This window comes from Gymnodraco acuticeps, unplaced genomic scaffold (assembly GCF_902827175.1).
Source record: "Gymnodraco acuticeps unplaced genomic scaffold, fGymAcu1.1, whole genome shotgun sequence".
In the NCBI taxonomy this organism is placed as follows: Eukaryota; Metazoa; Chordata; class Actinopteri; order Perciformes; family Bathydraconidae; genus Gymnodraco; species Gymnodraco acuticeps.
The window spans coordinates 1223767-1251590 of NW_022990646.1; the positions used below are offsets into that span (position 1 = coordinate 1223767).

General features: G+C 40.6%; 1 protein-coding gene across 2 annotated transcripts in view; it reads left to right on the forward strand.

Moving 5' to 3' along the window:
- The first annotated feature begins 3200 nt into the window (after positions 1-3200).
- Positions 3201-27824, forward strand: part of LOC117554794 (5-hydroxytryptamine receptor 4-like) — a 61425-nt gene continuing 36801 nt past the window's right edge. For both annotated transcript variants that reach the window (XM_034229309.1, XM_034229310.1), the window contains exon 1: positions 3201-3323. The gene's annotated coding sequence lies outside the window, so the exon portion shown is untranslated. The remainder of the gene's footprint in view (positions 3324-27824) is intronic.

Below are 27824 nucleotides of genomic sequence, written 5' to 3' on the forward strand. Positions count from 1 at the left end.
CCAACCAGAGAGTTGAATGGAAATAAACATCTGTCTTATTGGCTGACAGGTACCTATCCTGTGAGCTGTGACAATGTTTAAAATAAACTGTCAGTCGGACTCAGAGTTTTTGAAGATGGACATAAGAACATATTTTCTTAAAAAAAGACGACAATTCTCAATTGGTGGCTCACACAACAACCCCAGAGCCACCACTTGAGCCAGGTAAACAAGGTATGTAAATGTCAGTAAACTTCCAAGTTATGCGAACATGTAAGCAAAGCATAAATTACAGCTACGTTGACGTTACTTTGAATCACGGGGGTAAGCTAAACCGTTAGCAAGTAGCCAGATATATTAAATGAACACTTTGTCATACAATCTAAATGTAATGTTTTTTAGTGTTACCTGGTGATTTCAAAGGAATCTCTCTGGGAAATGTTGACTTACTGTTCGACATGAAGCTAGAAGCTACCTTACAGTACACAGTTGATCCGGAGTCCTGTCAGTAAGTGTTTCATAGTTAGCTTAGCTAAGCATCAACCTAGCACTGAAATATATGGATGTTATGTGACAGTATTTCTGAGAAAAAGTCAGCTGAAATGGTGGCATAGTTGCCACTGCTTTACGTGTCAACAGCATGTTTGAACGTATTTGCAGCAGTAAATGTGGCTGTTTGGCCACTGACGTTGCCATAACAACACCTACATTTAAATGTGCAACCTCTTTTTGTGACAGATTTTTGCAAGAAATTATAATTCTCCGGTATGATATTCTTATTGACAGCTAGTTTCTATGTGAACATTATGAGATGGACAGCCAGAGAGAATAAATGAAAAACAGTTATGAAATACTATATGACAAAACAAGAATATAGTTTAAGTGATTTGTAAAATATCCATAAAGAAAAATCTGCTTACAGTTCTGTTTCATATGGGTGTTGAGAGATGTATCCATAGATCTCTTAATTTTGTTCTCAAAGTGCACCAGATTGATGCTTTTAACTTCAATATTTTAAAAAAAATCTTCCTGGGGGAGCATGCCCCCAAACCCCCCTAGAGAAGGTGAGGACCCCCCTAGAGGAGGTTAGGTCCACGGTGTTTACATGCTTATTTATACAATATGTGTGCTTATGCTAACATCATAAGACAAAAGTTGGTTCCGTGTTGTGTGTAGTGAGAACACGCTAGAGTGAGGGGGGCCCCCAAGCCAAAGCTTGCTTAGGGCCCCCAAAAGTCTATAGGGCCGGCCCTGGGCGAAGTCCATGATGACATGGAAATTATTTTTTAAGTCATATTTGTCATATGACAAACATCATATGTGTAATTCGTGGCACAATTCAAACGGGATAGAAAGATGATCTTTCTCTCCCTATTGACTTCAATACATAATTTTTCCGAAAAATATGGTCCCATGGGTCGTAAGTAGACTTCGCCTCTCTATTGAGTGTGTGTCTGTGAGGAAGTCCGCGGATTGGTCAATTTGGACCAATCCACGGACTTAACGTAACGGCTCTGCGGACGTAACGTAACAGCTCCACGGATTGGTCCATTTGGACCATGGGTCACTGTACCCAGGAAGAAAAAGAGAAATCTCCAACGAGGCGTTCTGGGGCAGCATAGGTATTTTCTGTGTTAGAGTTGTACTCGCTACAGGGTGTACTTTGAGGGTTTGTGACTTTGCAGACCGTTTACATGCATAAAAACCTTCATAACACACAAGCAGAGGGAAATTACATAGTCTCTGTGGGGGAAATGTCTGTAGCAATTGGAAACAGGACTCAGAGAGACACGAGAAGAGCTTGAGCTTTGATGGCAAACACTGACGGTTTATTTGGAGCTTCGGCCGGAAAATTCACAAGACATGTCACGGGCCACGGTTTGACCACACGGTAGAGATGCCACAATCAATTCTGAAGAACCCTCCTGTAGTTCCAGGTTTTAACTAGTTCACAGTGTAATAATCAACATTCTTCAATAGATAGACTAAACAGCAAAAGGCAAACATGTATACAGAATTATTCCCTGACAGTCTCCTTTTCCAAAAGCCTAATACTTTTTTGTTGTTCAATAAGTGAGTAAAGAGAATTCAACTTCTAGTCAATTAGAGAAAATGCTGTGAATAGAAAAAAGTGCCATTTATAAGATTGATATTCAAGCGAGCGCCATCATCTGAATGATCATATAGTAACAAATCATATATTTAGCCTCAATGTATACCAACAAACAATTCACATTAGTCACTACATTTCTCTGTGTGTGGACATGTGCATGGTGCACACCTATTCAGCATTTGCAATAAAACCAATTGAATGGGCTTTCTGTCCAGTGCATAAAGGAATAAATAAATAAATAAAGCATAATGAAATACATATGCAATATAGCATTACAGTTAAAGACAAACGTAACATTAAATGTTTCCATGTCCTGAGATTAATCAAGCCATAACTAATTTTACCTCTGACTACAGGGAGCCATTCTCTCCCTTTAGTCAGTCTTTCCTATACTAGTGATCAGACAGATGCTGGACCTCACAGAGAACATCACACGCATGTTGGGAGTAAGGGTAATGGTTGCTATGGAAGAAAAAACATGTGAGGGAAAAAGAGACATGTAGTGTCACAGACGTGGTAAATATGGCATTGTAAATCTGTTATTGTTAAATGCAAATTGAGCAACATTAAGCACAACAATTTATAAAAATAAATGTTTACCACGCAGGACTTTGATGTGTAATTCTTGTAATTTTCTTGCAAAATTAAAGTGTGTTATTTTATAGACCTTTTATATGTGTTTATTATACAGCTTATGTGTACTATTTAAAATTGTTTGCACTTCTAATTTGTTTTTAATTTGTTCATGTTTCATTTTAGATTGTATTTTATGTAGGCCTATTATTATTATTATTATTATTAATTTGTATTTATTATTAATTATTATTAATTCTGTATTCTGTGTACCAATGCTTTGTTGTTCGCAAATGTTTTAAATATGTATTTCTCTATATACTCTAGTCTACACAGCCAACATATATTTCGTGTCACTTCATAATAATGCCACACGGTGGCGTCATCGACCCCCCTCTCTCTCTCTCTCTCTCTCTCTCCTCTCTCTCTCTCTCTCTCTCTCTCTCCTCTCTCTCTCTCTCTCTCTCTCTCTCTCTCTCTCTCTCTCTCTCTGGCTTGAGGCGGACTGTCGCCCAGTGTCACTCATCTGCCGCTCGTGCAGATCGGACTCTTGGGTACGCGGCAGTTTTTTTTCTTTTCCTCTCTCCTGTCGGAATAAGAGCCACCAGCACGCGCTAAGGGGTCTGTCGGAGTGACGGAGGCGAGGAGCCAGACACAGGTGAGCAGGTTACTTTACTTATTTAAAAAAAAAAAGTTTTTCCAAACAGAAGAAAGAAAGGAATTAGATTTCTATTTGTACATTGTTACACCGAACAAACCACCACTGTCCAATTGTATTAAGTGATGTTTAGAGACCATTCGAACAAACTCTATTTATTTGATCACTGTGTAGTCGTCAAACAAGTGTACTATTTATTGAATTTACTTTACTGCAAATACACGTGAAATCATCAACATCATAATTCTGATACATAATTGCAAGGCATTTATCTCAAAATGTACATTATTTAAATGCAAACAAACACGTCTTACTTTAACAAGTAAACCAACAATCTGTAAGAAGAAAAAAAAACATATTTTAATATAATTGTTGTATGAGTTTCTTTATATTACAAAATAAGAAATGTAAAGGTGTCAGGTGTTGTAAACAATATTCTAGAAATGTTATCCAAATTGATACAAATTTCTCTAAAAGCTAGCCTATACGTAATAATGCAAACTGTAATCAGTTAAGTAAAAGCTTAAGATCGAACTTTATTAATCAGTTTTTGAAATTCACAACCTGCCCTACAGCTTATATAGTAAAACAACAAAAAAACGTTGCATCAATAAGTATAATTTAACAAAATTTAAAAATTGAATTTTAAATGGGCTGTTGTGCATTATACTTTTAGAATAGTACACTTCTTAATGCAGGGCTTTCACTTTTATGAATATTTCTACACTGTGGTATTACGACTTTTACATAAGAACTTTGTCAACCTCTGAACTTTAGTTGAACTTCAAGTCTTATCACTTGTTTTATGAGAGGTGTGTTTATCTGAGAATATATATAGATGGGTAAACATACAGTAGTTGGGATACAAATGCGGAAAAAAGGCAGTGATGATGATGATAATAGACGGTCAAGTACATTTAAATGATATGGCCCAATATCAAAAATCCCAAATTGGTTTTAAGGGGCTGTTCAGCATACACATCATCTGTCCTTTGTACGTTGTTTGGGATTAAGAAAGGAGGAAGGAGGAATCATTCTTTCAGGATGGTCAAGAGGCAATAGTGTACAGAAAACCATGAAATACAGTTTAAACAATTGAAAATATCCAGGTCCTCAAGCTGTTTCCAAGTGTCGCCAAGAGACCTCCCCTCCCCCATGAAATCTAGAAATAAGAAAGGCTGCACAATCACACAAGAGGCAAAACTGAATCACAGATCATCATACTGTACACACAGAAAAAGTCACATTTTTCTAAGAATTCCGAAGAAGTCACATTTTTTTAACTTTTTGTCTGAAATTCCTGGAATTCTGGAAACAAAGTAAAAGTGTTGACGTTCTCTCAGAATGTATTCTTTTTCGACTTGTTTTCCGTATTTTGACTTGAAACGCAGGCTTTCAGAACAATATTCTCAATGTCAGGACAAACTAGGACTGCCACTACTAGGCTTAAATGATATTTTGTAATGTGATCAAATGTTCTAAATTAAAGACACATTAGGGTCTCTTGCATCAGCCATGGATAAAAAAAAGACCAGGGGTGTCTGCCCATTCATCGCTGGGTCTGTTGTCCTGCTGAGACATCTACAGATAAATCAGTTAGGTTTGTTTAACGTCAACGTCTCAAAAAATGTTTGCTGGCTGTCTGGACACATGAAAAGGTCTGCTGTTGTTCAATTATCCCGGGCAAACAGATTGCTGACATTTCAGCGCTGACGCACTGACAATTCTCCATCCTTGTTACTTTATTACGGTATCATTTATTAGGAACATGAACCACACACACTCACTCATTACTGTATCCTGACAGTTGCACAACACATGCCAACTACCTTTGCAAATACACTTCAGCGGGCACAGGCGGCTTCTGCTTCGGTATATTTGCATACTTTTCAGTTGATTACGCTTTTAATTCACTGCAAACATAGTGTTAACACAGTATGATAACTGCTACTGATACCATGTAGATTGTACTGTGTGCACTGTGCATGTGTGTATTTGCGTGCCATAGGAAGTGAAAGAGCATAATTAGAAGTGATAGCCAAATATAAAAGTAAGTAAAGGTATCGAAATCAGGAGGAAATGTGCAGGAACCTGACCAATTTGCTGAAAACAGACATTGCATTTGTCAGTCTTAGTCAGGTAAAGGTACACCTTGTTTTGAGTGCAGCTGCATTAAGTTATTCATTTGATAACCAAACGTCAAAGAATTTGGTTCTGCAGGATGTACTGTTTCAAAAACAAAGCTAGTGGTCTCATCGGATAACAATTCCTCAAGTTATTGTTGAATATCCCCTCTCGGGTAATAAAACACTATCATTGCTTTCCCTTGACATGTCTCCTATTCTCCGAAAATCTTGTCCAAACCAGCATTAGCTTGCCAACATCTTTTGGCCTGTCCACATGTCCAAAAGATATTTTACTGAGTCTATTGTAATCCTTCAAACACACAGCATTGGTCCTATTAAGCACTGAGAATAAGAACAAATAAATCCAACATTATGTAACCTCTGGCAACATCTGGAAATGTGACAATAAATTGTAAAGAAGGCCCTATTATGCTCGTTTTGGGTTCATATTTGTATTTACTATGACATATCTCCTTGCTTTAATGTTCAAAAGGTCTTTATTTTTCTCATACTGCCTGTGCTGCAGCACCTCTTTTCACCCTCTGTCTGAAACCAGAGCCCAGTCTGCTCTGATTGGTTAGCTGGCCGGCTCTGTTGTGATTGGTCAACCGCTTAGAGTAGTAAAGGAGTCAAATTGATGCATTTCAGGCAGGGGGGGGAGTGTGGGAGATAAACTCCCTCTGGAGGGAACTTTGGGTTTTATTCCATGCACCAGGATACTTGATATAACTTGTATATCAGATGTTGATTAAAATGGAGAATAATAAACACATATACCAATTTAAAGCCGAGACACTGTATCCAACACTGGTTGGCAGACATAAGCACACTGATAGTTTTGGCCACATCCCAGGTATGAGCATCTGTAAGTGAATCAGGCAGGTGAAACTAACTGGTGTTGAAAGGCAGGGAATGTACTCAAGTAACCTACCCTAGCAAAGAAAAGGTGAAACAGTTCATTCGTCAGAGATACTATTAGTCAGTGACTTCGGGGGATCAGTCTTTGCTCTGAGCAGAAACTGTTCCAGTCCCTGCTATCGCCTGTCCTTGTTAGCCCCTCCCTGTAGACATTTAGGAGAGAGACACTGCATTCAGGCTAATTTTAGGCAGTTTTTACCATCGGCAACTCATTAGCCTGATTCCCAGACCTAGAGAGCCGTATTCATTATCAAAGTCACCTCACCCAGGGCAACACACCTGTCTACTTTTACGTCTTTGTTATCAGAGATAAGTTATCGTATGCTATGCAGTAGTACATTCCACACATTGCTAACAACATTGATATGAGCACTTTGTTGTTGCGAGTAAAGTATGGAATACTATTTGTATTTGTTCTTTACATTGGGGCCAGTCAGCTATATTACTACAGTAGAGTGAAGGTATCAGGGCTCATTTAGGAAGCCATTTGCAAATGTTTTTCTTTATCCATAAGAAATAAACAACTGGTAACGCTTAACTGCGCCCACTGAGAAAGACACAACTATGTTCAGCTGTCTTTCTCCAGCGGTTTGACGCTTCCTTCCTCACATTGTCTGACTGGCTAAATTCCAGTTTACCAAATATGATCAGCTGTTGTTGTGGTCGGTAATTACATTTCAAGCTGGAAGTTCTTCAATTATTATTATTTATCATTTTATTTTTGCTACAAGTTGCTTAATGAAGGAAGCAGTTATTTATAGTGGAACAAGGACTATTCTTTCCTTTCTTTGCTCAGTACGTGACAATGAATAAGATTGTTTATGAGACTTAGATGATTTGATGTGACTCAGATGCGGATGGTTCCACAGAAGTCTCTTCGCAATCACCCCTTTTTAATTTCCAAGGCTTTAATTGGTAACAAGTTATGTGTTGAGAAGTATTTTCCTGAATATCTTGAAACTTTACGTTGGAAAGGTGGCCATACTAAGCGTTAAGTTAACCATTATATGCTGAGAATGAATTAACGAAGATGGACTGACAACATTTTCATCGGTTTTTGCTTTTATTATTCATACTGCTTGGCGGTAAATCTTGCAAGAAAGAAGCTTTAAAAAAAATGTTTCTACTTAAGTGGTTGGCACATAATTGCTTTCTTGGATGTCTTAAAGCAGGATTTCCCGGCAAAAGATATTGATGTGGACAGTGGTGCTATGAGAAAGTGGAAAACTGATCATTCCCAACTAAATCCATGGGGAGGCACAGATTGGGCGATGACCCCGGGTAGAGGCTTTATTTCCACAGCCTGCCTGTCTTTTGCATTTGTACACATGTCATTTTATGTGTGTGTGCGCTTCCGTGCGTTTGTTTGAGTGTTATTCACTTTATTACGCAGTCATTCTCCATTTACCCCCCTTCATCCAGTGAGCTGGCACCCTTATTGTGACGAGCCCGGCGCGCTCAATTACCTGCTCACAGCCCATTACCCTCACCCACACAACTTTATTCAGAGCACACGCTCCATCCGCTCAAAGTTGCATCTTGCTCCAGCCATGTGTGCAGCAGGCTGGTGTGGGATTTAGTGCATCCGTGTGAGCGCATGGAAAAGTCAGTGGCACTTTAAAACGAGGACAAATGAAGCATTCAGTAATTGCAGGTGACATTTTCGATTTGAGATTTTGTTGGATATTTTGTTCAACTTTGTTTGTTTGCCTCACAGTGGGTGTGCAGAGGATTTTCTGGATGTAAAATGTTGTTGACTTGAAGCTTTTATTGTTGTTTGGATGCCCTTTGGCCGTTTCCATGACAGCACATACTCTTCCTCAGATCCAAATCAATTAAATACAGTATGCAATGAAAGAGACATGCCAATATAGATTGTACATGATATATAACATTTAACGTATATCAAAATAAGGAATAATTTGGCTTCAATTTGAGTTTTTGGTGTTCAGTAACTGAATCTGTTTTCACCACTGGATTTTCCAAGGATTATATCAATTTATTTAAGCAGACAAATATGGTCTTTAAACTGTAACAAATGCCTCCAGATGAGACTGGAAGTGAATAATAATATAACAAACACCAGATTAACTGTTCCATTTGCAGATCACATGCCACATCTACAGAGATTACGTGAACCGAACAAAAAGCCAGCAAGTGCAGCAGAAGTTGTCTCAATTATTTAATCTCCAATCCTTATTTCCCGACATTAGACCCTAGGTTGAGATAATGACTTAATTCTCAACAGACTTTGTCCAACAGGATCTAGCAACTATCCCAGGCTGATGCCCCAGAAGGTTGGGAGTTTTTTCATTAACAAGTAGCATGAAGGATAATAATGATAATATGTTGAGTGATTAGCGAAGTCATGTTAGTACTTATTCAATTGGCGATTCCAAGACTAGTACTGGGTTTCTAGCCAACCAGAGTTAGCCATTGTGGATATACCAAGAGACAACCTCTGGTTCAAAAAAGTGAAGCTAATGCGACTATGCCTTACACCTGCACTTTTTGTGGCCAGCATGGGGCGATTGCAGATTAAAATCTATAGATTGTATAGAAGTTATGAGAAAATGCCTATACATCTCATTTGATTTATCACACAAGTAAACATATTCCTGGCTAGTTTATCGTCTCAGTAACTAGTTTCAGGTCCCTTCAATTCAGAATGATGATTGCGATGTACAAACAGAGAAAAAGCATCATCTGTAGAACACTTTATCAACAGAGAAAACAAAAAGGCATTGCAGTGAAGAACTCACAACAACATAAACAAGTACTGAGCAACAAAGATAAACCCTTCTAACATCTGAGAGATTACCTCTTCAAATTGTTTTCCACAGAGGGTTTTTGTGTTGTTCAATACACTCTAAAATGCTCTTTACACCACATATTCAAGAACTGAGTGTGTATTGTTTGCATTTGAGAGTGTCACATTAACTGAAGAGGCCTTTACCTGAACAGAGAAAAGTCTTTGTGTGTCTGGCTGCTGCTCGTGGTTGGTAGTTATTTAATGGTTTTGAAAGTATTCCCAAACCCATTGGTTCTTCAGCAAACTTTACACATTTGTTATTTCTCCAGTTCCTCTGTTTCCTGCTGCTGCTTTCAGTTAACATTTTATATTGAAGAATCTCCCTGCTTGATGTGTGTTTGCGCGTGTGAGTGTGAGAGACGAAGAGAGACCGGATGGTAGTTTTTACTTTTGGCTAATCATTCAAATGTTAAACTGACAGTGGTTCTGCTTTCTGATTTGCACTCTTTAAGTTATGCAGCCGTTAAAGGTGGGGTAGGTAAGTTTGAGAAACCGGCTCGAGATACACTTTTTGTTATATTCCATGGAATGCTCTTAACATCCCGATAGCAATGAATATCTTAAGTGCTTTGACAAAAAAATCCATTAAAAAATGTCATCTGTGGAAGCCGTAGTACTGTAAAAAGCACGACCAATCATTTTAGGCCGGCCCGGCTAAAACACTGGATGGCCTACCTGCCTGTCAGCCTTCCATCAACTTATCTCGTGCCCTCATTGGTCATGTGCGCGTTCGTGTGTGTTGGAGGAGGGGCTCTGTAAGGAAGTGGCTGATTTTTTCCGGCTGTGTATTTTCAAATCCTAGCGCACTCGAGCTGGTTTCTCCAAAATTACCTACCCCACCTTTAAACATACTGTCCAAATATAATCTTTATCTTTCCAAAAATTCCAAGTCAATCAAGGTGAAGAGAACTCTTACTGTAAGTGTGTGATGTATCTTTCCTCGTTCATAATGCAATAAAACCAAAAAATTAAGATCAGATTCTGTTTTCACTCAATTGTAGAGTTTTAATATTAATGTTAAGTACTTAATTCCGTGATGAATGAATCTTTCATTTGTGAGAAAAGAGAGAGAGAAAGCCCCCCTTATTAATTGGGACATTCATTATAGAAGAGACCACTTTAAACACTCAAAATAGCAGCAAAGTAGACCACAATGCAATTCTACAGAACAGAAGTGTCTTGCCTGGACAAACTGCATGGGTGCCTTATATAGTAGGACTTGTGGGAATCACCAAATGAAGTGGAAGTGTACAGATTCTGGGAAAGTGAACCCAAGTAAATCAAATATATTTAAAAAAAAAAGAAGATTAATCCATGTGAATTTAGTCATCATTCACTGTTTATCTAAGGTTTGTCAAATAATCCCATGAAAAGACCAAACCACACACTGTATTAGTTTGTTTTTACCAAAGACACAATCTTTAAAAATCTGTCACAGGTACCTTTATTTAACCAGGTAAAATAACTAATTGAGATTCAAATCTCTTTTACAAGAGTGACCTTACATAAAGTATATAAATATTTATCATAAAAAAAGAAAATAAAGTGCAATTTGTTGGGGACTATTTTCAGTGGTGTATTAAAGGGGCCCTATTGTTTTTATGTTACCTTTATTTGACCAGGATAGGTCTCATTGAGATAAAAAAATCTCTTTTCCAAGAGAGTCCCGGACCAAGATAAGCAACAGCACAGTTACAGACAACTTTAAACAGTCACAATCATAACCCTATCACCAGTGGCGGTTCTAGACCAATTTGACTGGGGGGGCCAGGCTGGGGCCAGTTATTTTCTGAGGGGGGCACAATAAATGCAGAACGAAAAGAATATGATCACAACCAATAACAAATCATGTAAACTTGTTTATTCTTATCTTATGTTACCTAGTTAGCATTCTTTCTTTTTATTTATGCATATTTGACTAATCACTCCCCTTTTTAAACTTTTGTTTTGTTTTGTTACTGTCCTATAATACACATTGGAATGATTTCTTACATCTATATTAAATAGATAAAGGTGTGCTCTCTCGCTCTCTGTCTCGCTCGCTCACAGAGGCCTCCGTGGCGATGACGGCTTGCGTTAAAAAACATAAAATAAACATATTTGTAAAGTGGGGGCTATTGAGGGCTTGCGAGCTACCGGTAGTTCGCGATCGACGTGTTGGAGAACCCTGCTCTAATGGGTCCGACTAGAATGACAAATATCGTTAATTCCGCCTATTCCGTCAGCCAATAAATCGTTTAATCATAAACTTTTTCTTTTTTTTTTTCATTTTCAGGGGGGCCACAGGGGGGTCCAAAGTCAGTGCCCCCCCTGCCCCCCCCCCCCTTCCTAGAACCGCCCCTGCCTATCACAGTCTTAACAAGATCAGCCAAAGCATTTACACACACAGCGGCCTGCTTCAAAGTCATTTATGGCGTGTTTCCACTGCAGCGGGTAGCCCCGTTTAAGCATCCTTAACCGTCCTCAAGCGGCCAGGCCGGTTTTTGGTGGCGTTTCCATATAGCCTAGTACCGGCCAGCGGGTACTTTTTCCCTCTTTTTCCGGCCTCATAAAATCGTGGTTCCCTCAGACCAGGGCCAGGGCTGAACTAGTGACGTCAACACTCTCGACTGCTGATTGGTCAGAGAGAATCGTCACAAGATTGCGCGCAAGTTCATCCCTAGCGTCGCATATATATCTAGAAGCAAGCTTGCAGCATTTTTATAAACAGCATTTTGTAAACGGATGAGCTACAAAAATGGCTACGTCTAATAAGAAAAGCACACCGTGGTCGACCGAGGAGGGGTGACGACGTTCCTACATCTCATTGGGGATGATCAAATCCAGCGGGAGCTCGACGGAACAACTCGAAATGTGAACAAAAACAAAGCCGATCGCCCCGCCTACACTGCGTTGCTACCCCAGGTCCTAAACTGTAATGGAAATGCGCCACGGCCTGGGCCGGCCAGCGAGGCAGCCCGAGGCCAGAGCGAGGACGCTTAGGGACGCTTAAACAGGGCTACCCCGCTGCAGTGGAAACGCGCCATTAGAGTCTCTTTGAGTCTGTTTTAAAGATACCAGCTCTCTGAGTTTTCAGCTCATTTTGCAGCTGGTTCCAAGCCACAGGATCAGCGTAAGCAAACGTCCTCTTCCTCAGTTCAGTACAGACTTTTGGGACAGTAAGAAAGAACATGTCCTCGGAGCAGAGCCAATTAGATCCTATGCATTTGCGGTTCATGTAGATCCTTAGATAAGGAGGAAGAGCACCAAGATTAGCCTTATATATAAGGATGTGCCAGTGTTTCAGTCCAAGGGTGGTCAGGGAAGACCATCCAACACGAGCATATGGGTTGCATCAAGGTTTAGAGGTTTGTAATGAATCTCAATGCACCGTGGCAGACGTTATCCAGCGAGTGAAGGCACTGAGAAGATGCATTCATATAAACCACATCTCCATAGTCCAGCAGAGACAAAAAGGTTGCAGACACTAGGATTTGATTGGTCTCGAAGGAAAAACAGCACTTGTTCTAAAGTAAAAACCTAATGCCTTTATTTGAATCATGCTTGTTTGGTTTTTTTTCCTTTTCTGTAGCGTGTAATGAGGCACATTGACGTGTTTTAAATATCCTTTTTGACAACAGAGGTTTTGTGGAAAAGTAATACGATATAATAGGCTTTGGCCTACAGTGCAGAAAGATTCAATTAATTTCTTTGGTCTTTTTATGGGATTTCAAGAGATATTTCACATTGCATAATTAAAAAAAATTCTAATTCAACACTCATCAGCAGCTACTTAACAGGCACTACACACACTTTACACTACAGCCTCAGTTGAGAGTGTCAGAAGTTTGTTTCAAAAATAAAGGAGAACAGTCTGCAGAGCATGAAACCTCTCAGTCTCCCTGGCAACAGGACCAGAGACTCCTTCTCCACATACAAACAAAAATAATGTGAGCACACAGTCACACTCACTCACTCACACACACGGTTCAACCCTCTCACAATCTGAGGTGTGAGATTAAGTGAGAAGTATTTACTTCCCACCTGACAAGAAAACAAGTGGCTGGATGAGTTAAAAGTGTTTTCATTTGCAGAAGTTGTTGAAGTTGTTGGGTTAACTGTTGATACAATGGTCGCAGCACACTCCTGTTTAATCAAATTATGATTTGTAGATTTTTGTAACATGGAAAATAATATCAGCACACATTTCTTGGCACATTGTCAAGCTGCCAATACATCTTGTGCAGATTTCTGTACAATCCTTGTTATGTAGTGTGAAATGTCTCTGGCGGTTGTGTGATGAATATTAAACGATAAGAATTGTTTTTATAATTCAGATTTCACACTGTGTCCTTAATGCAATGACAGAAAATGATCTCTGATATGATTTGCAGAGGAGTGATTGATAAGAAAAAAGAGTAAAAAGTTTGAGTTTACCTTCATTTATGCAAAGTAGTTCAAAATGGTCCCATGTTTAATTATCCAAGTTGTAGCAAAGAAACAAATGTGGGTAAAATAAATAGTGTAACTGACCTCATGGTCTATCTCTTGAGAGTTGAAATAGGAAAAAATAGACCTGACCTGTGTCTCTGAAATTGGGTCATGTGGTAGCTGTCGGAGGTAAGGCTAATCGGATTATGATGTGTTAGTTAGCACCAGGAAAAAAAGTTAGACCTATAAAGGGATGCCTTTGACATGATCATAAACTTTGCCCTCCGTCAAATAGATCCAGTTTGTGAGCCCAGAAGATCAGGAAGTTTCCCAGATGGCTAATGTGAGCCTCTTACAGCTCACATCAGATGAGTCAGGCAGTCCTCCTACATCATTTGTTTTTGTGTAGTTGTTTTAGTTAGTCCACATCCAGCCATCTATCCACCCAGTATGACCTTTTCAACAGTACGTTATAAAATATGTACATAAAGACAGTATTATAGATGTGTTAAATGCCTTGAACTGATCTTTTTGATATCATTCAATCCGCCAAGAAGGTTTGTAGGTATGTTTTTACTTTGTTGGTTAGTCGGTTAGTTTACTGTCAGAAGTATTATGGGAAAACAACATGCCTGATTTGAATGAAACTTGGTTGAAGGTTGCATCATGGGCCAAGGAAGAACCCATTACATTCTGGAGCAGATCCAAATAACACACACAAATTATTTTCAGTTAAGGTAACAGCCTTTGCGATCTCTATGTTCCCTTCTAGCTAGCCTTTTTTACTTGAAATTGATTATATTGCTGGCCAAATGGTGAAGGCAAATGTCCCAGTAGCAACCCTACCTATAAGGATTGTTATGTTTATGTCAATTTGTGTCCCTTTGATCCTCCCAAACGTTGGGAGCCCAGATGATCAATCCAAATGGTTTTAGTGATTTTCTGACTCTTCCTTTAATGCCACCATTCAGATTTTTGCTTTTACGGTCAACTTTCTTATCAACTATTGAATGTTTGTAGATGTAGATTGAACCATCTAATGAAAGAAAGACCAGAAGCAACATAGTATTTTCCTGCTCCCTGCTCTCCAGAGTTCATTCTGTTCAACTCTGTGTCAGTTCGATGTGAAATAGACTCGGTGAGCTGTGAAAACACGCCTCCCTGGACACACATTACACAGGAGAAACGCGGCTCCTCACCCTTCTTACTCACTCTTTCTTTCTGCCTTTTTTTTCCTATAGTTGAAATTCATATTGAGCAAATATTTTTTCATTCCTTGGATTCCAATGTGTGAGCAACGAGGGTGGGTAGTGCTAGTGTGGTCGTCCAGTACTCATTTATGCGTGTGAGAGGATAATGCTTATCACAGTCCCTTCTACTGACCATTAGAGATTCACAGAGTAATCAGGCAGTTTTCTATTTAAAAACAAGGTGTTTTGATGAAAATGCAAAGCTGAATCCCATCCAATCTGTGCACCATTGTTGAGTCAAATCATTCCTTCAGCAACTTGACATTTCATTCATTTGTGCATATGTGCAGGGGCCCATTATGTCACGGTAGAGCGAAGGAAGCAGGACCCAAATGCAGATTAAACTGATAATACCTTTATTTCAAGGATAATGAAAATAGAACTTGGACAGACAGAACACTCACCGGTGAACACAGTCAACAACAAAAGACGAACCGACAAAGACAGACAGAAAAACCAGAACTTAAATACACACAAGACTAATCACACAAACAAGACACAGGTGAGGAGGGAGGAGAAAACACAGGGGCCACAGGTGAACACAATCGGGTAATCAGACACACCAGGGAAACTAACGACAGGGAACCACAGACAGATCCAAACAAGACAAAACACAACGCAGACAGAAACCAAAGACAGATCCAGACAAGACACAACGCAGACAGAAAACCAAAAACAGATCTAGACAAGACAAAACACCACAAAGACAGATCGTGACACATTAGGCCCTGGTTGGGAATTAGAAACATCTTAAAAATATGTGAGGGTACTTGCCCACTAAAGATGGGGTGGGCCACGGTGGTATATTTTTTTTTAGTAATAATTTGTCCATGTCCGCTTGTTCTAAAGAAGAACATGGCTGCTGACTGGCCCATGTAAGTACAAATGTGTGTATTCACCAAGTACAGTTAGGCTTTGTTATAATCAACCTGGGTTGTGTTATCACTCATCTTTCCTTGAGGGAGAAAACAGCCGGCAGAAAACACTGTGAACTTTTCTTGTCACCTCTGTTTTGGTTTCAATTTCACAATCCAATAAATGATTTGTTTGTGTCTGAAACACAAAGACAAGACAGTTCAGAACTAGAGTAGCTGTTGCAGTTATCTTCCTTTCGTCACTGGGAGCCTGGGATCAAGTTAAGACCAGTTTTACAAACCCATACTGAAAAAAATCTTTACTAACGCTTTGTTTGCTTTGTCTGTTTACGGATAAACGACTGCTGCAATTTTCATGGAACTTGGTGGAAAGGTTTAGAATGGGCTCAATACCTTGTTTAATTTTGGAGCAGATCCGAAGGCCAATACTCATTATTTTTTCTGATTTCTTTAAGATTGTGCGATAGAGCATTTGGCCTTGGGGGAGGTCGAGGCACCTTGAGTGCCTTCGAATCATGGCCAGTCAATAGATATGAAAAAACAATTGATTAATGCTTACAAAAGAACACATCATTTCAAAAAGTGTAAAGATAAATTTAGTTTAGTTTAACTTACATCAAAAGGCAAGCAATCAACCTATACACCAGGAGTGGAGTGCACCAGCTGGGCGTAAACTGGGCGTAACTCTACGTCCGACGTAGAACCGAAGGTTAAGACCAAACTAAAGTTATGACTAGTGCACCACTTAGACTTAAGCCCTGTATGCGTTGCGCCCGGGTGTAACTTTTACGCCTAGTATGGAGCAGGCGTAAATCGGAAAGACAGACTAGTATCCATAGTAACGTAAAACAGGCAAGAAGGATATTAACGATGGCAGGGCGTCTTGTTTACATGTTTAACAATGAAAGGGCATTAAGAAGAGTCTCAATTTCTCCTTCTCCAGCTGAATCTTTTCGTGTTCCGCTCTCAATTTGACGGTCTCCACCTCCACACGAACGATTTATTTCTCCGTCAGTTCCCGCTGTAGCTCTGACAAATCCCTCTTTCTCTTTCGGGGTGTGGCCATTTGGGATTCCCCTTGAGTCATCGCTGACGCTGTGGGTGTGGGAATTCCCTCTTCTCTGCCGTCCTCTGAGTCTGTAAAATGGCGTTGTTTAGCAACAATTACTGTTTCGCGTGTATTCACGTGGACGCGCATCTTAAGACCAGGTGCAGCTACGCCTGAGACTAGTCAGGCTTGGTGCACTCGGTGTAAATTCGAATCACTATGTCGGACGTAGCTAAGCCCGACGTTAGAGTTAAGCCCTACTTTTTTACGCCCAGCTGGTGCACTCCCCTCCAGGTGAGAGAATAGAGAATGACTGGACTTGACGATAAATTGAAGTGACAAACTGTAATCGTGATCTGCCTACAGGAAGTAGGAGTTGTTGACAGGACTGCCGGCTGTCCCAATCTGTCAGATGATATTGACCCTCGAGTGCGATAAGACTTGACGGCTATCATAAAAAAGCAGCAGATGTTGTAATAGACCCTTAAAGTTGATAAGGCATCTAGAGCTGAACCGATGATCCAAGAGCTGTTAAGATGATTCAGAGCTACACTTGTCATTTTCTGTCACACTGGTACATTTAACAAAATCCTCTCAGGTATTGTAAACTCAAAGAGAAACTGAATACTTGTGTCTTACAAAAAACATGTCTGTGTACTGTCTATTTTATCATCAATAGAAAAGTCTGTGGTTCTGGCAGATATGTGTGGGCAAAGCCATTAATTAAGACTGATTGTGTTCATTATCGATTAATCGGCCACCCTTTTTTTCAATAATCAATAACCTTATTATACAGTTAAAGATGACAAAGATAAGAGGATGGAATAAGAGAATACAGGAATTATTCAGCTTGAAGAATAATTGAAACAGTAAATCAATTATGCCCATTGTGTTTCTGATCAACCAATCCATTTATCGACTAATCGCTGCTGCTTAGTTCCTTTAGGATTTCAAAAGGGTCCACTGATGCACTTGGACTTAAATAGAGAGCTGTAGTGAACAAAGCCTAACATAAAAGCTGATCTGAATCAAAAGTTATTGATTTGACAGTAAAAGGAAAGTCAAATTGGGTCCAAATGGAAAATAATAATAATAATAATAATAATAATACATTACATTTATAAAGCGCTTTTCCTGGTGCTCAAAGCGCTCACAAGCAAGTAAAACAACAATAACAACAAAAGTAGAAAGTGCTAATCTAGGAGGAATAAGGGCAAGGGGTTAGTTGATTAGGAGTTGAAGGCAAGAGTGAAAAGGTGAGTTTTGAGGGATTGTTTGAATGATGTGAGAGTGTTGGCGGATCTGACATGGCTGGGGAGGGAGTTCCAGAGTGTGGGGGAGGCTGCTGCGAAGGCCCTGTCACCCCAGGTCCGGAGCTTTGTCCTGATGGGCTGCAGTAGGTTAGCTTCAGCAGACCTGAGGCGACGGGTGGGGTTGTGTCGTTGGATGAGGTCACAGAGGTAGGGGGGGCAAGGTTGTTGAGGGCTTTGCAAGTGAAAAGTAATAAGTCAATGCGGTGTTTGATGGGGAGCCAGTGGAGGTCATGGAGGATAGGGGTGATGTGGTCGGAGCGTCGGGTGGAGGTGAGCAAGCGGGCAGCTGAGTTTTGGACATATTGAAGTTTTTTTAGTGTGCTGTATGCAGTAATCCAGTCGGAATGTTATAAAGGCATGGATCAGAGTTTCAGCAGCGGTCGATGAGAGGGAGGGTCTAATGCAGGCGATGTTCTTTAAATGGAAGAATGCGTTTTTTGTGACCTGGTTGAGGGAGGAAAGTGAGGGTGGGGTCGAGGATGATGCCAAGGTTACGGATGTGAGTGGAGGGGTTGACAATGGAGCCATCGATGGTAAGAGAAAAATCTTGGGTTGAGCGGGTAAGTGAGTTTGGGCCAATGATTATAAGTTCCGATTTGTCACAGTTATGTTTTAGAAAATAGTTTTGCATCCAAATTTGAATGTCAGTGAGGCAGGTGCTGAGCTGGGAGTGTGTGGTTGGAGAAATTGATTTTGTTGAGAGGTAGAGCCGTGTGTCATCAGCATAACAGTGGAACTGGAGTTGGTATTGATGGAGGATTTGTCCAATTGGGAGGATGTAGATGATGAACAGAAGGGGACCAAGTACAGAACCCTGAGGGACGCCATGATTGACGGGGGCTGTGGGGGATTTGGAGTTGTTAATGGAGATGAATTGATGTCTGTCAGAGAGATAGGATTTAAACCAGGAGAGGGCAGTACCGACAGAGTCAATGCCTAAGCCACCCTCAGTTGTCCTCTCATTACCTCAGGCTATTGTTGGTTGTGTCTATAGCCCCGGCCACACGAGGACGATAACGCAAACGGACCGCAATCGTTATCAAAAAAAGTCTTCCGTCCACATGCAACAGGCACCAGAAACGTGTCCGTTCACACAAGACCGCTCGAAAGCGCTAGAGACGCTGTAGTACATATGCCAGGCCTGTAAGTGGCGCTGTAGTCCTGCACAAAAGCAGCGAAGAAGACTTCCCGCGCATGGTTGCCCTTCTGTTTATAGAGTGGCGAAGTCACGCCCATCTACTTCCGGTCCATGGGACCTTATTTCGGACAAATTATGTATTGAAGTCAATTGAGAGAGAAAACGTATCTTTCGACCCCGTTTGAATTGTGCCACAGATTACACATGTGACCCGCTCTATCGAAATCAGTCGGAAGTCGCAACGGCTCATTTCAAAATAAACGTGGATTTGCGTAAAAAACTATTTTTTCGGGGTTTGGGTGTTTTGTTTGATTTTAAACAAACAAAGTCTTGGCTTTCAGAATATGAAACTTTTATTTCCAAACTCACACGATAAATACATTCTTTAAGCTTGTAAAGGGAAGATGACAGGCAATCTGCTCTTCCGCAGCACCGCCCCCCCTCCCTCCGGCTGACATTATGAATGTAATCGTAGAGTAATCATAAATAACACGGCAGTTTTGTTTTCATCTGATTTCAATTAAACAAAGTCTTGGCTTTCAGAATATTAAACTTTTTTCGGCAAATTCAGATAATAAATACAACTTTGAAGCTTGTAACGGCATAATTACAAGCGGAGAACGGAGTAACTTGACGTCACAGCAGGCATAACAACAGCCGGTGTTTCTCGTGAGGGTTTTCCCCGGGAAACAAACGCAATACACACAAACGCAAAATTACAAACACACACACGTATACACACACACACACTCGTGAGCTTCCCCCAGACCAGTAATCCAAACGAAAATATCTTCCCTCCGTAGTATTTTCATCATTTGCTCCGCTAATAATCAATCAGATCGATGGATTCCAGAGAAGAGAAAACTTTGAAGGCCTTTTTCTTAAAATGATGACTCGGTGACAGTCATTATATAATGTGACATATTTCGCTTAATATTTGGAGAACAACAACAATCCTGATATCATTAGAAAGCTAGGAATCTCCTCTTTCCAACAGTGTATACAACTCAAAATGTGTCTTCGGTCAATGCGACTGATTTCGATAGAGCAGGTCACATATGATGTTTGTGAATCTTAAAAAATCATTTCCATGTCAAAAAAGTCAGTTTGTCGTAAAACTATTGAAATATAAGACTATGAAAAATACGCAACTAGAAGGACTACAAATCCCAGAGTCGCGTAAGTGATGTCACAATTGTTTTCCTCCGCTAAATATAAGAGATAGCTAAGATAACTTTAACAAGATGCCTGTGTGCTTAGTACCAGGTTGTTATCATACCAGCAATAGGTCTTGCTCGTTCTTTCGCTTCCTGTCTGATGAAAGGACCAGGAATGGCTGGATCAAGTTAGCTACCTAGCTAGTAGCAAGCACGTTAGTTAGCATTACAGCCTTAGCCCTGTCATTTTTATTAGCCTTAACATGAAGTAACATCAAGTAACATCAAGTAACCCAAAATGTTAAACAGTAAGAGTAGGAGTCATATTTCGTGAACCCTTTGAAGAGTACTATCACACCGGTGTGATCATTCTATAATACACCATTTAAGCCCGGGGGAGAAATGCTAACGCTACATTAGCATCGGCGAAGTCCCTCCCCTTCCGGTGGACCTCCATGGGACCTTATTTCGGGAAAAATATGTATTGAAGTCAATGGAGAGAGAAAGATTATCTCTCGATCCTGTTTGAATTGTGCCACGAATTACACATATGATGTTTGTCAATTTAAAAGATAATTTTGAAAGTCAAAACAATTAAAATGTGTCGTAAAACTGTGAAGTAACACATTTTTTTGTGTGAAACGCTTAATGAACTACATCTCTGGTCTCGCAGACTCTCACAACAACACACGTCACCAAGATGGCCGTCACTACTGTCTTGTCAAAAACGTGATTGGCTACCCTCACTATCAACACAATGAAACACGTCCAGAAGAATGTCATGCAAAGCTGCCTGCCTACCTGCCTTCCTTTGATTCTCTCTGAACTGCCTGATCTTTTTAATATTTAATGTCAACCATTTGTGCAGATAGCATGAAGTAGAACAGATCGCCGATGCTAATGTAGCGTTAGCATTTCTCCCCGGGCTTAAATGGTGTACTATAGAATGATCACACCGGTGTGACAGTACTCTTCAAAGGGTTCACGAAATATGACTACTACTCTTACTGTTTAACATCTTGGGTTACTTGATGTTACTTCATGTTAAGACTAATACAAATGACAAGGCTAAGACTGTAATGCTAACTAACGTGCTTGCTACTAGCTAGGTAGCTAACTTGTGAAGTTTTTCCTTGTACGATGTGAGGGTCTAAGGATAGAGGGTGTCGTTTTTCTCATACTGATATTCTGAACAATCTGTGCTGTTGTATTTGCTGTAAACTTTGTAAAGTGTCTCTACTGTAGGCTATTTTTATTATATGTACAGCACTTTGGCTCGACCAAAAATCGTTTATAAATGTGCTATATAAATAAAACTTGATTTGATTTGATCCAGCCAGCCACTCCTGGTCCTTTCATCAGACGGGAAGCGGAAGAACGAGCAAGACCCATTGCTGGTATGATAACAACCTGGTACAAAGCACACAGGCATCTTGTTAAAGTTATCTTATCTTAGCTATCTCTTATATTTAGCGGAGGAAAACAATTGTGACATCAGTTATGACCAACCTGATCTCACCAGAATGCGTGACTCCACCACGACTCCTTAACACCGCATTGCGTGGTGGAGTCACGCATTCTGCTACATTTACGTGTCGGCACCACGCAAAAAACCCCAATGTAAAGTGAATGAGGCTCTTTTGTCGTGGTGCACACACGCATTGTTACAACGTCCCGCAGTGAGCTTTTATTCTATAAAACGTTTTTAAAATCTACTATATAGCTTGTCACGGGAGGCTTCTTTTATTTTATTTGTATTCATAATAATTTTTATTTTTCGTCAGAATGTAAAAATTACATTAGTTACCAATTGTTGTTCTAAAAAAACAGTGCATTGTGTGTAATACAACTGTGATTTTTATTAAATTAGTTTAGAGCTTCAGCTGTGTCAAATAGATTGTTCCCTTTAGTTAACGTTATTTAAAAGATAATGATCATGTCCCCTTTATTGTATTACGAACGTCCATTCCCATTGGATAACGGAGCATTTTACACCCGGAAGTAAGTATTCTCCTTACTCTCGATTTTACAGTGATATCTGCACTACTCATCAACTCAAAAACACCAAATTATCCTTGTTAATTACACAACATTGATTGGTTTAAATTGTGTACAATGCTTTTGTATTTTTCCCCTTCGATTCGGAGAAACGAATATTTTTTCGGAGTTTTTGGATGGCAGAAGACACTACACTACCCAGAATCCTCAGCTATCGTTTGGGACTACACCATGTGCTTAGCTTGACAAGCCCCGTGATCAGTCCTCAAGCTCTGTGATTGGTAACCCTAACCCTCTCCAACTGCATTCCATATGGAAAAAAAACGTTTCGTAAAAGATAAAATCATACTTTATTCAGCAGTGCTTGCTTTACTCTTTGAAAGTCATCACATGAATGCATTGTAATACATGGTTTGGCCGCATTAAATATTACACATCTATCGTAGTTCTTTATTTATCTACAGAGATCGGGCATCAGAATAGACCGGAAACTATTCTTTTACGGTTCTGTTTTAATTTCACAATAAAGTTAGTAGTAATAATCTGTTTTGATATTATTGTTTTTTATTAACTACTAGACCGCTGGGTCATGTTAAGACCATAGTTTCTGTGTTGCTGTGGGGTTTTTCCATCGCTTTTCCGTCGTAAACTAAACCAGAAACAGCAGTATATTTTATTTTGTTAACACTGTAAACTTGACAGCTTTTTAACTCGCACCTCCTACTGGTTAAAGCACGTTATTACACGTTTGGAGTAATTGCAATGCAGGTAGATTGTTGCTTTTTAATGACTGTTTAAAATGCCTTTTTCTTAATGTCTTTCATTTTTGTAAAGCACTGTTGAATGTGTTATAATTTGATGAAAACATTTAAATATTAAGAGTACATACACAATAGTGGGAAAGTAGAAGGTCAATGATATAAATATAGAATAGAAAATATATACTGTAAATAATATCTACAATAAACAGTTTAGTGCCTGATAGGAGGATGTGCAAAACAGACAAACTAATTAGGCTTTATTTAAACATTAAAGAATACTTTAGGCTAAGGTCTTCTTTTAAATAAGAAAAAAGCTTTGGGGGTATCTATCTACAGATACATATTAAGCCTGACAAAGTACTTAACGTCTAAAATATTGCATGGTTTGTTTTGGAACTTGACAATCAACTTTCCTGCAATGTTAACTATGTTGAAGCACTTATTTTAACCGATATTATACATATTTATTATACTCTTATAAGATGTTAGATAGAATAATACATGTGCAGAATATGACAGTTTAATGGTGGAGGTATACACATATTGATAGTCATGTAATGCACTGTTGATGAACCTGTGACCCAAGTGTTGCATTCATTGCATAACTACACCGTAGTTATGATTATGTCAATAAACCTTAGAAAATCTTGAAATCTTGAAAGTGATGTGCAAAATATCAATTATATACAGTCTTTAATGAACGATTAGAGAATAACGAGTAATGAATATGCTTTATACGGATCTGCAGATAAATGTTTAGTCTTCTCAAGCACCAACTATCAAATATCTCTCCTGATTGTTGGCACTTGACAATCACCTTCCCTGAATTTTACTCAGGTGTAACTAAAGTCTGATTTAAGGGTTGTTTATATTTCACATCATTAATCCAAATCTGTAAAGTAACTAAAATAAATGTAGTGGAGTAAAAACACCACGTTAACCTTAAAGAAAGCCCTCAGGATTATAAAAGACCCCCATCACCCCAGCCACAAACTGTTCCGTCTGCTGCCGTCTGGCAGGCGGTACCGCAGCATCCGGACTAAAACCTCCAGACTCAGGGACAGCTTCATCCCATAGCCCATAAGACTATTAAACACCTGAACTTAGAAACAACATCCATAACATTCATCTGGCTGCTACTTAGAAATTATTTATCTAATATATCATATTCACAATGTAGTGACTGCTTTTTTGTCTTTTGTTTTCTTAGTTATGTTCTCTTTTATATGTGTGTGTTATGTGGTATGTGTAACGTTGCTGCCTTCTTGGCCAGGTCAGCATTGAAAATGAGATTGTATCTCAATGCTTTTATCTGGTTGAATAAAGGTTAAAAAAAAATAAAAAAAGATTCCAATCACTTGTATATAGACTCTTATTGCACTATTTCACTATTTTTTCTGTGTATCTGTTTTATTGTGTTGCACTGTTGGAGGAGCCTGTGACCTAAGGGGGGGGGGATAGGACACGTTCGATTCCTGTTTTGAATAGTGCGCCGTCGATGGGTTTCATTCCATTTCAAGGTGCTTTTTGACGCTCGGTGTAAACTTTGCGCACTGCCACTCCAACATCCAATCACAGAGCTTGAGGACTGGTCACGGGGCTTGTCAAGCTAAGCTCATGGTGTAGTCCCAAACGATAGCTGAGGATTCTGGGTAGTGTAGTGTCTTCTGCCATCCAAAAACTCCGAAAAAATATTCGTTTCTCCGAATCGAAGGGGAAAAATACAAAAGCATTGTACACAATTTAAACCAATCAATGTTGTGTAATTAACAAGGATAATTTGGTGTTTTTGAGTTGATGAGTAGTTCAGATATCACTGTAAAATCAATCGACAGTAAGGAGAATACTTACTTCCGGGTGTAAAATGCTCCGTTATCCAATGGGAATGGACGCTCGAAATACAATAAAGGGGACATGATCATTATCTTTTAAATAACGTTAACTAAAGGGAACAATCTATTTGACACAGCTGAAGCTCTGGCCTTCCTTAAAAACGAACTAATTTAATAAAAATCACAGTTGTATTACACACAATGCACTGTTTTTTGAGAACAAAAATTGGTAACTAATGTAATTTTTACATTCTGACGAAAAATAAAAATTATTATGAATACAAATAAAATAAAAGAAGCCTCCCGTGACAAGCTATATAGTATAGCTTATATATATAGTTTATAGAATAAAAGCTCACTGCGGGACGTTGTAGAAATGCGTGTGTGCACCACGACAAAAGAGCCTCATTCACTTTACATTGGGGTTTTTTGCGTGGTGCCGACACGTAAATGTAGCAGAATGCGTGACTCCACCACGCAATGCGGTGTTAAGGAGTCGTGGTGGAGTCACGCATTCTGGTGAGATCAGGTTGGTTATGACCTCACTTACGTGACTCTGAGATTTGTCTTTCTAGTTGCGAATTTTTCATAGTCTTATATTTCAACAGTTTTACGACAAACTGTGACTTTTTTACATGGAAATTATTTTTTAAGATTCACAAACATCATATGTGTAATTCGTGACACAATTCAAACGGGATCGAAAGATACGTTTTCTCTCTCCATTGACTTCAATACATAATTTTTCCGAAATAAGGTCCCATGGACAGGAAGTAGATGGGCGTGACTTCGCCACTCTATTCTCCGCTGTGGACGCTCTGGCTCTTTAGAGGCTTCTCAATTCTTAAATTTCCCCTCCTCGACTCCCCTCCTCGAGACTTAGTCCCGCCCACAGGAGATGCGAGCGGAGGACCGAGGAGGGGAAGCAGCAGACGTTTAAAGAAATGAGAACTCCTCTCCTCTGAGCGGTCATATTAAAGCGACGTCCGTTCATTATGACATGGCAACAGCTGCATCAGCTGTCGAATGTTTTGTCATAGCGCTGTATTTTATAATCTCTGTTAGATCAGCTGAACATTGTTCCCCCACATATTTACTTTGAATTCATTGAGTGCGGTATAATGAGACAATAACAGGCTACAGATGCGGACACACACACACAAATATATTTATATAAATATATATATGCCGAGAGAAAGGGAGTCTGAGGCGGTGCATCGAAGGTGCAAAGCTTGCTTTAATGAGCAGCGGAAATGTAGATGTTGTTGGGTCGCAGCCCGGGACGACAAGAGAAAGAGCCAGGAGGGCACACAACATATAAAGGTAACACCATATATGTCCGTGCGGAAACAATACCCCCAACCCGTAGTTCCATGAGTGAATTGTGTACATAGAGTAAATTAGTGACCACTACACAAGCCCCCCCAGAATTCAACCATGGAGACAATCCCCGCGTCTGGGAGGAAGCACCACAGGGGCCGAGGAGGGCGTGGTTGCAGGCGAGGGCCGGGCCATGGAACGGGCCTGCGGAAGGGGGCCGCAGGAGAGGGTAGAGGCCCTAACGAGGGCATCCCCACCGGGGGTTGGGGGCGGGCCGCAGTAGGCGTCGTGGCGAATGAAGAACTAACCTGCCAGTCGGAGAAGGCTGGGTCGCTGAGCTGCGACGGGCGTGAATAACCCGGTGGTCCCCAGCAGGAAGGAGCGGGCACGAAAACCTGGAGGAAGGAAGGAGCCGTGTCCCTGGGGGGCAGGAGCAGCATCACCGGGAGGAAGGAGCCGTGGACAGGGGAGAGGCCAGACAGTGCGACGTCCGAAGCCGCCGTCGAGGCGATCCGTGAGCCGCGGTAAGAAGAGAGGCCAGGCAGGGTCCCGAAGCGCGCCACCCAGGCGCTGATGAAAGCCTGGGTGACGTCCGAAGCCGCCGTCGAGGTGGTGAAAAGGCGAAAGGGTCCACACGAGGCCGACCAGACATGGTCGAACCTCCTCTCAGGCACCAGAAAAAGCTCAAAAAGGGTCGTACTGTCCACGGTCAAAAACAGGTGGGCGAAATCGTGAGAGGATCCACACGAGGCCAACCAGACATGGTCGAACCTCCTCTCAGGCACCAGAAAAAGCTCAAAAGGGTCGATAGCCGTTAGCAGCTAGCCGTTAGCTGTTGCCGTTAGCCGCTAGCTGGCAGCCATCGGTAGCTGCTAGCCGTCGTTAGCCAACGCTTTTAGCTGCTAGTTGTCGTTAGCTAGCGCAGCCTGGACGTGCAGTCGCACGTCCCGAAGAAACAGCCCCATGTGGAAGGAATCGGGTTCTTCCCTACCCAGCAGGTCGTGCATCGTCTCCCTGTAGTTGGAAGGCTTGCTGTCTTCCAGTGCCGAGACGATGTGGGAATGGCGAGCAACGTCCTCAGCCATTACGCGGGGGGCGCACCGAGCCTCAGTCCGCGTGCCGGTGGCAGCCACGGACGTCTCCAAAAATCCCCGGCATTTCGAGAAAAAAAACCTGAGTTTTTTTACCGTGTTCGGGTCCGTCCCGGAAACTTCACAAGACGTTGTCAGGGTCACCAATGTAGTGCCGAGAGAAAGGGAGTCGGAGGCGGTGCATCGAAGGTGCAAAGCTTGCTTTAATGAGCAGCGGAAATGTAGATGTTGTTGGGTCGCAGCCCGAGACGACAAGAGAAAGAGCCAGGAGGGCACACAACATATAAAGGTAACCACATATATGTCCGTGCGGAAACAATACCCCCAACCCGTAGTTCCATGAGTGAATTGTGTACATAGAGTAAATTAGTGACCACTACAATATACAATTTAAAGTACGAGAGCACTCTCATAATAACGTAACACAATCAGAGACTGGATATATCCCCCCC